At 47.2% G+C, this 15,847-nt stretch overlaps 2 protein-coding genes across 8 annotated transcripts in view; one reads left to right on the top strand and one right to left on the bottom strand.

The window, feature by feature from the left end:
- Positions 1-15,847, top strand: part of LOC135388830 (gonadotropin-releasing hormone II receptor-like) — a 774,956-nt gene that overhangs the window by 169,918 nt on the left and 589,191 nt on the right. Inside the window, exon 1 of one of the 7 annotated variants that reach the window (XM_064618674.1) lies at positions 6,207-6,256. The exons of the other annotated variants lie outside the window; for them this stretch is intronic. The gene's annotated coding sequence lies outside the window, so the exon portion shown is untranslated. Of the gene's footprint in view, positions 1-6,206; positions 6,257-15,847 lie in introns of those variants that run through there. 7 annotated transcript variants of the gene reach the window in all.
- Positions 1-15,847, bottom strand: part of LOC135388833 (oxytocin receptor-like) — a 104,193-nt gene that overhangs the window by 79,822 nt on the left and 8,524 nt on the right. The gene's annotated exons all lie outside the window — the stretch shown is intronic.

Consider the following 15,847-nt stretch of genomic DNA (forward strand, 5'->3'; position numbering starts at 1 on the left):
AACAAAAAAATCTATAATAAATAGTCTAAATAAAATAGTCTAAAAAATCAGTAAAAATTCGGCTTTAGTGCCGCATGCTTGATTGTCGCAAAGAAAAGCACACGGTATTTGCAGAGAGAGGAGGAAGTGTTCCCTACTCTTGCTTTACCTTTCTTTGCGCCGCGTTGACCTTGATGCTGGTGACAACCGACTTATCACAAAGAAAACAAAACAACCGTCTTATCACAAAGAAGCCAAGACAAATGAAGGTGGGGACACTTTCTCGTCTAGACGCAGATTTCGATCGCGCTTCTCTGCGGAAATCAAGCAGGCGGGGCTAAAGCGTGATTTTTACTAATTTTTTTCAAACTGTTTCTGTCTCGGTACTGTGCATAGTTTTTTTTTTTGGGTCTGCGGTTATCCGTGGAGGACATCATATTTCTGTAAAAAAAGAAGCGAGCAATTGGCAATTTTCAAAGGACAATTGAAAAAAATAAATTTACCGCAATTAAAAATTGTCGAAAGCCTTCCTCAATGATGGCAAAAGTTTCCAGAAGGTAAATGCCGAAAGTCCCACAATCCTCCGGCGAGCACGTCACCAGTTATAATTTTTTATCACCTTAGGTGAAAGACCCTGTGTTTCAAAAAACGTGTCATTCGGACTTTATAAAAAAACGGGGCGACGGAAAAATACCGGGTAAACGGCACTTGTGTGGCGACTGAATTTGCCACCTTGAAAAAATATTTTGATTTGATTTTAATTAAATAAATCGAATATCTTTAATTGAACTTCAAAATTTCCCAAGTCAACCTGACGTTTTTTTTTTTTTTTTTTACAGAATTAGAGAGCCCGTAGCGAACTTAGTCAGATCCACTAAGAAATCCGCTCGATGTTGCAAATGGAACTGCAAAAAAAAAAAAAGTCCCGAAATTGAGGCTTCAAACTTCCGGGTATTCAACGGCGCACCCAATCAGGCGCAAAGATTCGTGAAGAGGAGGACATGCTTCTGCCCCCATGAAAGATAGAAGGTCGAAAAAACACAGGGCGGGGGAAAAAAAAAAAAAGGCGGAATCATTTTTGTTTGCCGCTTATCAACGTATGGTGGAATGTCACCTGCCTTGTTATCGGCGCGTCTTGTGCTGCACGCTGGTCCGGCGATAAACTGTTCTAGTTTCATGGGGGCAGGAGCATGTCCTGCCCTCCGCGCATCTTTGCGACTGATTTGGTGCGCTGCTGAATACCCAAAACTCTGAAGCCTCAACTTCGGGACTTTTTTTGGGCAGTTCCATTTGCAATATCGAGCGGATTTCCTGGTGGATCTGACAAAGTTCGCTACGGGCTCTCTAATTCTGTAAAAAAAGCGTTAGGTTGACTTGGGAAATTTTGGAGTTCAATTAAAGAAATTCAATTTATTTTAATTAAAATCAAATGAGAATATTTTTGCAAGATGGCAAATTTAATTGCCACACAAGTGGCGTTTACCCCGTATTTTTCCATCGCCCCGTTTTTTTATAAAATCCGAATGACACGTTTTTTTAAACATCCTGTATATATCGATATTTTATCGATATATCGGTATCTTTAAAAGAAATATCGATATATCGACGTTTGAAAAGCCCTCACGCCATTACTTGGGCAATTGAAAAATAAGTTGTCCTTGTTTTATTATCCCCCGTGGGTACAAGGACAACTTCTTTTTTCAATTGCCCAAGTATCTCCAGTGGGTATTACGCCCTCTTTCTTATTTTTTTAAATTTCTTTAGATAAACGAGCTAAGCCGGCTCATTTCGTCACGGTTTGCTAGGCCAAATATCGAACAGTTCATTATATGCCATGTCCTGCTGTACCATTAAACCAGGTTCTGTAAGATACAATCTCGACGGAAACAGTATTGCCCGTCCCCAATTGTAATAGCTGTTTCCTTTTGGGTGAACGCCGATTCGTGCTGATCAACGCCACGCGCAAGGTTTCGCCACCTCTTTCGCCGTTTATTCTAAGCTCTCCTCGTTCATCTGCATTCAGCCAGATCATTATCCCAATTAGCGTGCTCCCAAGCTGCCTCTGGCAATCGAGTTTTTGCTCCTCGTTTAAACTCCCTTCGTATCTCACTCGAGGGTTGTTGACACAAAACAGCTTTGAAAGTATCGGCAGATTTCAGGCCGTTTGCGTCACGAAGTTTGCCTCTGGCGTTCGGTGTAAATCGTGGATGACGTGGAAAAAGTGCGACGCACACTGCTCGCAATACGCACGCGTTTTTAGCCTGTTCGTTTTCGCGAGTCACGGAGGTAGAGCCTGGCAAAACTGATAGCAAAAAAAAAAAAAAAGAAAAAAAGAAGAAACAAGAAATAATTAAAGGGCGAAACGCATTGGACGTTTTCTCAGCGTCAAAACGTCGCGCGTACGCCATGGCCTTGCACACGCGGCGAAGAAACGCCAGCGAGGCGACCACCCGAAACGCATGGGACGCGTACGGAGCGAGTGACGCGCGCCACTGTTGCTATATTCGTCGACCACAAATATCTGTTAGAACGTGCAGATGCTCTTCTTTCCTGTGGTTCCTGCGTTCCTTCATTCCAGATACCATTAAAATGTTCACGTAAATTTAGTGTGATGGATAATGTCCCAAAAATTTATGCGAGCTGCTCATACGCCACCTTGTCTGCCGCACGACGGCCATGGTTCTGTCTACTTCTCGGAAAACGGCCCAGACGCGCGCGAATATCTGTAGTCGACAGATTCCGGCGTACGCCCTCCGCGCGCGTTGAGAAACTGGTTTTTACGAGGTCACACGCACGCCGAGCGCGCGCGCGTCCTGAAAACGTCGGGAAAACGCTCCATGCGTTTAGCCCTTAAAAGAGCTCAAACGACAACGTCTTTCAAGTGATGGAGAAATGTTACGCCCATTGTGAGATTGATATTTTAATTGAGACTTAAATCTCGTGTCTTCAGAATTGTACGGAATTTGTGCCGTTGCAATCCACATGACCTACATCTGTACTCTCTCCCAAAATATTGTTTCTGTATGGGGGCGAGGAAGTGTCATCAAATTAATTTCCAGCTCCGATAAGTATGGCGTTATAAGGCGTGCAATGTTCCAAGGAGTCTGGCAGCATTGCTCTTGGAAGGTAAATTCCTGTCTCCCCACAACTGCAGCAGCAGGTCTTTCAACGTGAGGCGGAGAGCGGAGACCCGAAAGGTGCTCCCGCTGTTGCCCCTGTTGCCAGAGTTCGCTGAGACGTCGCCTACACTGGGAGAATCGGAAACTATGAAGTTTCTTCGATATCTTCTGGTCGCATTGTGGCGGCCAACGCTGTAGAGACAGAGACAGAAATGGGATCAGCTACCGTGCGACCACAAAGCACGCATCAGGATTGCCCGCGCGATCAGCCGGTATTGTCGATGAAACGGGTATATCTCGAATCTCCCTCTTCCGCATATGTCTTCCACAACATCGCCGCGTCATTAACCGATCAGGTTGGACCATCCTGGTCATTACCATGCGGGGAAATAGTAGCGATTTCATCTACGCGCTGTTGAAGCTATTATGCTGTATGGACTCGCTGCACATTCCACCACCTTAATGAACATGGGTCAATGATAGGCCACCATATGATAAGACAATGGGAGCCGACTGGGATAAAGGTGTTAATAGTGAGTTTTAGTGCGTCGTACGCTGTTGCCTTTACGTACTTAAGGGTTAGCGTTGGGGGTTCTGCGCACGCGCAAAACATAAATAGAGCTTCACGCATTGCGCGGAACCACTCCGCTATCCCTTACGTACGCAAAAGCGATAGCGTACGATGCGCTAAAACTCTCTATTATGTTTTAGTCTCAAAACTTTCGCTCAGCGACGAAAAAAAAAAATAGCGAACGAGAGAGAAATAAGCGTATAGACACTTGTAGCATGCGATCCAATATGCTTTAAGTTGTTCGAAACCCTACACTCTTAAAACAAAACCTCACTGCGTGACGCGTTCCTAGTCGACCGTCATCGAGAATGACATCGTTCTGTCCCCTGATTTGTTGAAAACGCTGTAGGGGTACACTTTTTTGTGACACTATGGAGTTATGTTATTTGTAAAAAAAAAGAAAAAAAATGGCGTACGTCCCGCACTCTTCTCCACAAGTAAGGAACAATTACGGTATAATTCTGTGCAGTGGTTAGACTTCACCCGCCATCATTCAATTGAGGTTAGCCCTCAGCGTGTTATGTGGTGAAGTTCCGTTTTAAGGATTTGGAACAAGCATGGTCATTCACTTTCGGCTCAGAACCAAACGCCATTTAGAACGATATCGGTTAGTCTTTCCTGATTTGTTGGATATAGGAACTCTACGCCTCTTTAATTAACGTGCATCAATGTTGACACAAAAACGGCGCACGCTTCCTATATCTTCAACAAGCCAGGAAAGAGAAAACGATACCATTCTGAATAACGTTTGGTTCTCGAGCTTGTTATGCAGCGAAATTCTGTCTTTTGAGCGTAGTTGTCTCGTGGCGTAAAATGAAAAATAAAACTAATTAAGCAACCTATTATTACTACTATTAACGCGCACCAATAAAGTGTCCACCGTATGACATATGTGTCAGCGTCACAAGGTTCCTTATTTTTCATTGGTGTAACAAATTTTGAGTCCAATATCGAAAGATAGATAAACTACTGAATTGGAATGGACACTTGGACGTAAAAACGCAGACCTTCACTGGTTTCCGATGCTTTGCAGTTCCTTCTTTTACAATATTTCGAGCAGGTCATAATCCGTTGCGGAAATTTTACACCTCCAACGTAAATCCGTTGTGTGACAGTTGACAAAAAAGTTCAAACTTATTCCAGTGGTATTTCATTTCCCGATCCCTTATTCCAAAAATTGCATTTCGGAATTTGCGAATTGGTTAGTTGAAGTCTAGTCAACCCAACAGCACGCAACATGTAAACTAAAGCGGATGATTGAAAATTTCGCTGCTGAGTATACTGCTAGCAAACAGGCATTAAACCTGGCCCATGTCAAAGCCACGTGCAACACCGTCGATGTCTTCTGATGTTCTTGGAGTTCCCCTTGTCTACCGGTTTGCTCCAGACGCTGTACTCTGTATCTCAATGACCATTGGTGCCTCTCTCATGTGTGTGTGTTTCTCTTCACCTTCCTTTTTGCGCCGTAACACGGCCAGTGGAGGACAGCTCAATTGTTGTACGCATAACTTTAACTTCATTCTCATATCGAACATATAATGTTTCGCTTGTAATGGGGTAGTGTACTGCTCTCCAGTGGTGAATCACGCCATGTCATACACACGATTTATTCGTTGTTGCTGTTGAAGATTTCGCATAACGTAACTGGGAGTGTTAGTGACGAGGACAAATGGCAACCACAGGAAGCGATGTGAGAGGCAGTATCATAACATACTCAACATAACAACTTTCATAACAACTTAGACATAGTTGTTCCATTTGTTTCACACTGGCATACACAACGAGTAAAAACAGATTAAAAAATGACGTTTCGAAATCCATCCGTATTCCAACATCAGAGTGACGTGCACGGGCAGGCGCCAGCACGTCATTCTGATGATGGAATCCTGATGGATTCCAAAACGTTGCCACCAAGTTGCTGGAGCACTCGGTTAGGGTAGAACCCACAACCTTTAGATGAGTAGGCGGATACGCTACAAGCTGATCAACCAAAGTCAGTACTGTTGAATCACTTGCTGCGGTATGATGTTAAGTTTGAAGTCGAAGGTTGGGTTTCGGAGTTCATGACCAACGATAGAGTAAGAAGTTGAGGTCTAATGGTGAGTTTTGACCTGGATGATCCAATGATTGGTTCTAATGTTCATGTGGTGTGATAGGCTACTGAATGATGATGATGATGATTGAAAGAAAAAAAATGGGGATGCTACTGAATGAATTTCTAAGAAAACGCCGACTTCTAGCAAGGGTACTGAGGTCAACTGTGTTTACCTCAGACTCACTAGAAGGTTTCTTTATTCTACGAATTGCAAGCAAATGCTTCCTCCCGTACTGTAAAAGTTACGCTCTTCTTTAGTCCTTGACAAGGCTTTACCGCAGATATCTGAACCATGTATTGATTACTGATGCACTCGACAAATTTGTTCTTCTCGGTCCCAGACCGATTACCACGCTATTTTACGTCCCACCTACACAGGCTTCGTGTAAATGTAGTCTTCACTCCCCAATTCATGTACCGGACCGGATACTGTGACAGCAGCATACTCCAAATGTGGCGTCGTGGCGAACATTATGCACGTCCTAATAGAAGGTTAGTTCTACGAAACGGAGAGGAGGCCACGCTGTGCTCAGTTCAGTGCTGCTGACAGACAGGCATTCAACCTAGTTAGTTAGTTAGTAAATTAGTAGAATAAAGTAAACCTATTGGCCCATGTCAAGAACCACGTGCAACAGCCCCGTCGATGTCTTTAAAGTTCTTGGAGTTCCTCGTGTCTACCGGTTTGCGCCAAATACTGTAGTGTCATACGGTGTACTCTATTAACCATTGGTGCTCCATTCGTCTATGTGTTTTTGTTTTAATATCACCACCACCAGCACCTTATATCTCGTCGGCGTGCTGGCCATGTCACGTCGAGACTGGGAGGTACCCGAGTTCGAATCCTGGTGCCGGCTGTGCTGTCTGGTGTTTTTCCTGGGTTTTCCTCAGACGCTTTCAGATATATGTCGGCACAGTTCCCTTAGAAGTGGGCCCAGGACGCACATTCCCCTAGGGCGTCAGTCGTGCCGTTGCCCACCCCCCTGTGCGAGCCCTTTCTGCACCACCACCACCACCACCACCTTATATCTCGCCGTCTTCCTTTTGAGCAGCGAAGCGCAGCCAGTGGACGACAGCTCAGTTGCTGTGCTTGCGCATAACTTTAACAATACTCATATCTAACATCTAATGTTTCGCATGTAATCGAGTAGTGTATAGCTCTTCAGCGCTGGATCACCCAATATCATAGTCATGATTTATATGTTGTTGTGGTTGCTGTTGTTGTTGTTGTTGTTGGTGGTGGTGGTGGTGCACTCGACTTAACAGCCTGCGCTGCACCCGCGCACTACTGGAGAGCGCAACATCCTGGTTTCCCCGGCTTTTCTCCGATGTCTTTCTTCCTGAAACGTTGTCCCATCATTTTTTGCAAAGGGTCAAACCAGTATGGTGTCGATGTCACGACCGGAGGAAACAGAAGAACAAAGGGGGAAAAAAAAGGAGGAAAGCAACGAGATCATTGGGTTCAGCATCATTTATGAACAACAAGCCCCTGAGTCGCTAGGGACCAACTACGCGGAACGGGACTCCCTCAGCGCTAGAGGGCGTCACTCACAAGCATTTTCTTTATGAATGCGTGATCCATACTGTGTGGCATAGCCAGCTTTTTCCTTTTTCTTCTTCGTTATGTGTCGGCTCATATAACAAGCAAACCAAACAACAATAAATGATGAAAAAGTGATGATGATATGGGATGTTTCCTCGTGGTAGCCACAGGATCGTGCCCCACTTCAAAGAGGTTAATATGAGAGGAGCAGGAGTAAACCAAAGACCGAAAAATCACTCTATGATGAGAATGCACGATCGTTCCATGAGTAATTCGTCACGTTTCAGCCGCCACCCAGGCCCGGACCTTGATATTTTTATGCGGCCCGGCCCGGCGTCCAAGCGAATAGAGCCCGGCCTGGCTCGGTTACTCGACGAGTAGATCCCGGCCTAGTATTTCCAGCCGTGATGTCCGCGTTTCTGGCGCTTATGAAACAAATTTATAAGTAAATCTATAAGAAGACAGGGCCACAAACATACAGGTGCTGGCGGTTTAACACCTTAACAGCACGAGACCAAATTAAATCCAGAACGTTACACTATCAAGTTTTTGCGTAGGTAGAGGATGCTGTCGACAAACTCCTTCTCCCAGTCCCTACCCCTCTCACCAAGCTTTGCGAAAGTGATTGTGAAATACGTGAGGAGTGAGGAGCAATGTGAAGTGGCTTTGAGAATGTTCTAGAGCGTCGAATCATACGCATAATGCAGTGTGCTTGTCTTTGCAAATATATGCACAGGAATGACGCAGGCGCGTGATGATATGAACCAATAGTCCTCCATTGTGTGGAATTAACTGCGTGACCCGGCCGAGCCTGTCTCTCGGAAACATGTCTGTCGGCCCGCGGTGCCAGCGTATTTTGTCGGCCTGAGCTCGGCCCTGCTTGGAGCACGCAGCCAATAACAAGCCGAGCCCGGCCCGCGGGCCGGGTCGGGGATCCGTGCATGTGCAGGGCCCTATCCTTGATTGGCTGATTCATTCGTTCATCATTACGTTTTGTGGAAGAGTGCATGCCGATGGCTGAAGCCTTACGGTCTGTGATACATAAGCAATAAGTTAGCATATGGCGCGGGGTTAGTACTTCTCTCCATAGTAGGAGGATCGGGGCTCTGCATGGAGTCCCCCTTCACGAATGCGCATAACTTCAAGATCAAGATCGCAATGGCAAAGTACCAAAGGACGATATCTACGTACTCCTTTACTGCTGTAAGTGATCCAAACCAAGGACAGATCTTCAAGAAGTCTGTTGAAGATGAACAAAGACCTGCTGCGTCCATGATGAAAATCATCGGTGCATGGCTCACCATGACCGAACGAGAACCCCACTCCACCCATGTAACGCCCTCTACAGGGAGTTTTGGGTGCCAATAAATTGAATTGAATTGAAGATTGAGAAGGCCGCCATGATAGTAAGCTTCACGATATGTGACATGAATTTCGACATATGAGTTCCTCTTTCTTTCTTTTTGCTGAGAGGAGACCGTCGTTCTATTCTGAATAATAATAATTGTGCCGTGATGTTACACGTAGGGTTTGTCTGAGCAGTGTGGCGACATGCTACAAGTGCCGCAGGGTAGGACTGCGACGTCCATTCTTCGATGTCTAATAGCAGCCCTGGCTTGCCGCCAATGAACAAATGACATTCTCCCCCCATCTATGCTTAGAAGAGTTGATCCAACGCTCGCTTTCCGGATGCCACGAAAACACCTATCGTCAAGACGCTGCATTAATTCATCGGACGCGACTCAATGTGGCTTTTACAGCCCAGCTGCGTTACCGCTTGAGACAGGTTGACTCTCCTATAGATGCCGTCACTGCGGTGACCCTCGAAGGTCTAGAACACATCCTCCTTCATTGCCCGCATTACCAACCTTCCCTAACCGCACTTTCAGGGTCTCTTCCTCAGCTGGACTCTCGCCCCCCTCACTTTGTCGGTATTGCTTGGTCCATGGTCAAATCCAGCAAACAAATGGTGGGCCCTCAAAGCTCTTCTGACCTTTTTGGACACCGTAGGACTTCGGTCTTCACTGTGAGGCTACTCATTATTTCATTTGACACATTACCACCAGCAATTAGGCTAGAGTATCGCCCCTGGCGGTGAAACTCCCTGAAATCTTGAAAACACAGAAAAAAAAGGGGGAAAGTACGGTGACGTATAGGTAAGGTACGGTGACGTATAAATCGCAGTAAGAATACGTGAAGAAAGATATTTGTGCGTGAGGGACGCTGATTAGTTGCATGTACGAAAAAAAACAAAAAAAAATGACGAGGAAAAACAACTCAAACGTAAGAAGCGGGGGCCAAGCGCTCAAAACCGTCTCAATACTGAACGAACGGCTATCGAGTGTCGCGAGCGAACGTCGAAGGCGACTGTAAGCGACAGCGTACGCCACTCACAGAGACGTTAGGATATGTTGCGTTGTGAGATAACTGCCGGTAACCGGCGCCCTCTATGTCACATGCTTTTGTATCGCTCTGACGAGCCTTTGTTTGGGCTCTTCGATGTCGCACGCCGAGCCGATCGGGTGTGCATCTCATGTGTTGCAGTATATGTTACCCAAATAAAGCCGTATTCCTAACGTTCCTACCTCGGCCCGTCCCTAACCCTCTCACAAGTGGCGCAGTCAACTCAAAATGCTGTGTGCCGCCACAGTCTCCAGCCACGACAACCCAAGTTCGTAAGCAAAAGTAGCAAAGGTTCTTCAGTTCGCCGCCATATTGCCGCCTTTGTTCTCCTTCGCGCCAAAAAGCCCAAGCATGCCTTTCATAAATTGGAGCGAAGCCACGCCAGAGGAACTTTCACAACTACGAGTGGAATTCATTCGGGACGAATTGGAACGTCGCAGCTTGGAAACCACCGGGAGTAAGGAAGAAGTAATCCAACGGCTCACCGCCGCTATTACGGCCGACCGCGAAGCTGCCTCAGACAACACCGATCCTCCACCAACGCAATTGCCGCCCGGATTTCAGAACGGTGTCCCTGACACAACAGCAGGATCGTCCAGCGAAAGCACGAGATTGCAGCAGATGCAAGCCCTCCTAGAACAAAGCATTGCCCTTCTGTCAGTGGCAACCAGCCAGCAACGGGGACTACAGGTGACAACGTTGCCGGATTTATCGACCTCCATCGCTGTATTTTCTGGCGACAAGGGCACTAGCGTTTCGGCATGGATCCACGACCTTGAAAGAACACAGCAACTTGCGCAGTGGGACGATGCCACACTTCACGCCATTGGCATCAGTAAATTGAAAGGTACGGCAGCTAACTGGCATGCCATAACTGGGTCCAGCTGCAAAACGTGGTCAGATTGGAAATCAGCTCTCATCGCTCAGTTCAGCGAAAGCTTCTCCGTCATTGAGTGGCAGGAACGAATCCTCACACGTGCCCAGAACCATGACGAGAGCTTACAGCATTACACTTTTGCCAAGTTAAGACTTCTGAGCCAAAGTCCAGTGCCTCTTACAGAGAAGCAAAAGATTGACTATGTTGTTCATGGTATTAGCGACCGTCAGATTCAAGCTGCCATTACAGTGCAACAACCTGCGTCGCTAGCTGACCTTCTAAAGACCGCTGGTGACCTCGATCGAAACGTCAGCCACATACCTCCTCGCAAAAGGGACAGCTTAGATGCACTAGCTTCAGAAACAGACAAAGAAGCTTCAACCAAGCCCCAAGCTCCGCCATCATCAGCCCACAAACCTAAGCAGAACTCTCAAAAACCACCTGTCCGTATATCAGCCCTGCCTCAGCAAGAACAAGCAACCAGATATCTAGCCATTGGTGCCAAGCATGGTGCACCTGCCTATCGGCCAGGACAGAAGTTAGAGGATGCTGTCTGCTACAATTGCCGTCAGACTGGACATCTCGCATCTCGTTGCCCAGAGCCACGACCACAGCGTACCTCCACACAGAGCTCATCTAAAGTGACCCCAGGTGTGACACCTAGCCTGTCGTGTCACGCGTCTTCCCCAGACTACGCTGATGGATCCAAGGTCCAGTGCTCAGTGGTACAAGCTCATGTTTCGGGACTCGGTAACATTGACGCCTTCCCAGACAGTGGGTCAAAAGTTACAGTCCTCTCCTCTGAGATTGTGAAGTCTACACAGATTTTACCCTGGACCAAAGCTCCCCTGCTTGTCGTGGGCGGAGGTGTCGTAACACCAGCCGGGGCACTATGTGCTCGTATTTCTGTTGGAGACATCTCTGGTGTAGTAGAGGCTGCAGTCATAGTCAACAACACCCTGCCTCTAATTCTAGGTGAAGACTGGCTTGAAGCCGCCCACGCTGAACTTCACGTAAAGCCTCCCAGGCCAACCGAGCTCCACGTGCCCGAGCGCAGGATTACGATTCAGTGTAAAGAAAAGATCATGCCAAGGATGTCAAACGCCGTCTTGCTTTTAGGGTCCGCATTGTCAAAGTGTGTCAGCCCACCATGTCTTGCGGATTCTCTTCAGACTGAACTTCTGCCCTCAGACGCCCAACCGCCTTGGTCTGTCCTTGAAGTGACTGACATCAAGCCTTACTGTATGCTTCAGGTCTCGTGCACAACATTAAGTGACTCCACTTCACTCAGCAACGGGACTTTACCATGTTCTGTGGAGCCGCTCCTCCAAAACGTTGCATTAGGCCCGCAACTCTCTCCAGAAGAGAAACAACAAGTTGTAAGGGTCCTGCGGTGCCATAAGGACCTCTTCTCTACTGACTCCCAAGACCTGGGACTCTATGAAGGTGTAGAGCATGAAATTAACCTCATCCCTGGGAGTACACCATACAGCCACCAGCCATATCGTTACACGCTTGATGACAGACAGTTCATTGAGTCGCAAGTCAGTGAACTCATCGAAAAGAACATCGTTGTGCCGTCTTCGAGTCCATGGGCCTTTCCTGTGGTTGTCGTGTCGCGAAACAATAAGAAACGTTTATGTGTGAACTACATCCCTCTCAACAGAATGACAGAGACTGTCGTCCAACCCCTGCCCAGGGCTGATGACATAATGGATGACATTGGAGGCTGTTCTATCTTCGCTGCCCTTGATTTGAGGTTTGCCTATTGGCAGATTCGTGTCCGTGCTTGTGACCAGCCAAAAACATCATTCGTGACTCACTCTGGCACCTATCAATGGACACGAATGCCCTTTGGGCTCAAAAATGCCCCAGCAACATTCCAGAAAGCCATGAATGACATTTTTTCTCAGCTCAAACTTCGGCACCCTAAATGTGGCGTCCGAACTTACCTTGATGACATCTTGCTCTTCGCCACTACTTTTGCAGAGTTTGTTGAACTTTTGGACGAAGTTCTTGGCCTGCTACAGACCAGTGGGTTGAAGGTGTCTCTGGACAAATGCCGATTCGGCATGGAATCGATCAAGTTCCTTGGATTTGTTTTGTCTCGTTCAGGCAAACAACCTGACCCACAAAAGGTAGAAGCCTTGCTCAAGATTCCTAAACCAACTACGCCAAAGGAACTATGGTCTTGGCTCCAAGCAGCAAATTTTTATCGCCGATTTATTCGTGACTTTTCGAAAACTGCTGCCCCTCTGCAAGCCCTAGTCCGCACAGGAAATTTCGAGTGGACACCTGAATGCGAGTCGTCATTCGAAGCCCTTCGCACAGCACTGACGTCTCCACCTTTACTTGGACACTTCCGACAATCAGCCGCCACTACAGTCGCAACTGACGCATCCGCCGTCGCCATCGGAGCAGTCCTGTCCCAGACCCAAGACACAAGAGAGGTTGTCATTGAGTATGCAAGCCGCGCATTGACAACGGAAGAAAAGAAACAACACAGTAACGTGTGGGAGGCTATCGGCGTCCATTGGGCGGTCACGATAAAATTTCGTCACTACCTCATGGGTCACAAATTCCGCTTACTGACTGACAATTGGACGGTAGCTTGTCTGACAACCAACAACAAACCATCTCGCAGATTCAACACAATTCTTCTTGATCTGACAGAATTCGAATTTACCGTCGCGCATCGCCCTGGTCGTCACAATACAGTCCCTGACATGCTTTCTCGCCTGTCTTATGCCATCGTGTCGCCGACCACCACACTATCGCTCATGCAGCGTGCAGATGACCAGTGTTCTGACATTCGGCGCAATCTCGCCACTGACGATCGTCTTCAACAAGACTTCGTTGTCATTGACGACATCCTGTACCGTCGTTCCCTCTCTGGCAACAATGCTATTGTCGTCCCTGCGAAAGCCCGTCAAGCAGTCCTTGAACTTGTGCACGATGGGAGTGGACATATGGACAGTGCTCGTACCTTGGCCAAAGTTCGCGAACGATACTGGTGGGCCCAGCTGGCATCATCTGTGTCAACGTACGTAACAGCGTGCCAAACCTGCCAACAAAACAATCGCGCCACGACCAAGTCAGTTGGCAAAATGTGTTCTATGCCAGTGAGCGACACTCCTTTCAGTATCTTGGCACTCGACCATGTCACAATGCCACCAACACAGACCTACAAGTATATTTTAAATGTTATTGATTTCGCAACACGGTACATTGTGCCTGCAGCTGTCACGTCGACATCAACCAAAGAAGTCATCAGTCATCTCCAGTCCATCTTCTACCGCTTTGGCTGCCCCGACCACATCCTTTCTGACCATGCCGCAGGATTTGAGTCACATCAGTACCAACAGTTCCTAAGCCTACACGGTGTTCAGGCTCACTATTCTGTAGCATACCGCGCTGCCAGCAATGGTATGGTGGAACGTAGCAACGGAACTCTTGTAGCCGCGCTGCGCAAGGCATGTAGTGACCAACCAGATCAGTGGCCCAAGAAGCTCTTTGAAGTCGCGTTGGCTATTAATACATCCTACAATGCCAGTTCTCAGTTTTCCCCCTTTCATCTTCTCTTTGGTTACGTCCCAAAGCTTCCGCGACAAAAACACCGCCCGTATAGTCAGACAACATTGCAAGGGCGCATACTGAACATGGTTGAAAATCGTTCCCAAGCAGCCCACAACAGCGAAAATGCGCAAGCAGCCAGGAAAAGGCTGTATGATACCACGCATCGCAACCACAACTTCGAACCGGGCCAAGTGGTCTGGGTGCGCCGCCAGGAACCTGTGCTTCACGGAGCGGAAAAACTAGCACCAAGGTTTAAGGGCCCATATCGAATCACCGAGCAAAAGACGCCAGTCACGTTTGTAGTTCAGCGAATAACTGGCACCAGTCAGCCCTCCCAACGTGATCAACGAACTGTTCACGCATCTCAACTAAAGCCATTTGTGCCCCCATACGTGGCACCATATCTGGTGGATGCTGATACTCAAACCCCAACAGCATCACCCGTAGTGGAAGAATCAACACCGCAGGTCTCCACCTTACCAGCTGCTGAGCCAGTTGAAGATACACCCACAACAGGACAACCCACCGACAGCTTCCCTACAGAGGAATCCACAAGCCAACGTCCACAGCGCCAGCGTCGGCCACCTCGACACCTGATGGACTATGCTGTAGAGACTCTGTAGTTTTTTTACTGTCAACAAGGAATATATCGTCAAAAAGGGGGTGGGATGTGAGATAACTGCCGGTAACCGGCGCCCTCTATGTCACATGCTTTTGTATCGCTCTGACGAGCCTTTGTTTGGGCTCTTCGATGTCGCACGCCGAGCCGATCGGGTGTGCATCTCATGTGTTGCAGTATATGTTACCCAAATAAAGCCGTATTCCTAACGTTCCTACCTCGGCCCGTCCCTAACCCTCTCACAGCGTGTCCTCGGCTGCGCCGCACTGGGGGCAGTTAGGCGAAACAGTTTCCTCTGTCTTATGGCCTCTAGCAGCGGGCCTCTATAGGGAACATCATGTCGAAGCAGCTATACATGAGGGACTCTATTGATCACGGGACACATAGTAAGAAGAGGGCGGACTGAGCACAATGCTCAATGCCTGACTGCATCGCGTTTCAAGAATGACGGGGGCCCTGTGACTTTATTGTATTTTATTTTTCGGGTCCGCGAACAGCAGCCGCCTACACGCCGTGCACATCAAGTACAAGGAACACATGTACCTAAAAGCTTTCTTCTCAACTCAACTCAGGAAACCTAACGAATATGATAATAAAACGTATTAAACGAGCGGGCCTTGTACGAATATACATAAAAGAAGTCATAAGTTGTTTCTACGCCGCGACATCTCAAATTATTATAAAGACGCTGTATGCGGAGAATATAATTCGATATGTACCAGAGGATAAATTACGTTATCTGCATCGTCTATAAGAAACATGAAATCTAACAGCAGGCAACAGGGAAGGTTGTTCATTAAGGATACCATGCAATCTTATGCACGAACAGCATATCACGAAGATAGGGACGCCTACACAGAGATACCATTCGAAACTTCGATAGAAGATGAATATAATCGTAATAAATATGTAAAAACTTTTTATTCGTTCATAATGTACGGATAATTTATTTACATGCTACGCAGATGTGAACCAATGACTGATGATATGTACAATGCACAGTCGAATATACAACGCTAAAGAAAATATATATTCACCCGACTTTCGTGTACAGAAAATTTATTTATA

This window comes from Ornithodoros turicata, chromosome 3 (genome assembly GCF_037126465.1).
Source record: "Ornithodoros turicata isolate Travis chromosome 3, ASM3712646v1, whole genome shotgun sequence".
Lineage (NCBI taxonomy): Eukaryota > Metazoa > Arthropoda > Arachnida > Ixodida > Argasidae > Ornithodoros > Ornithodoros turicata.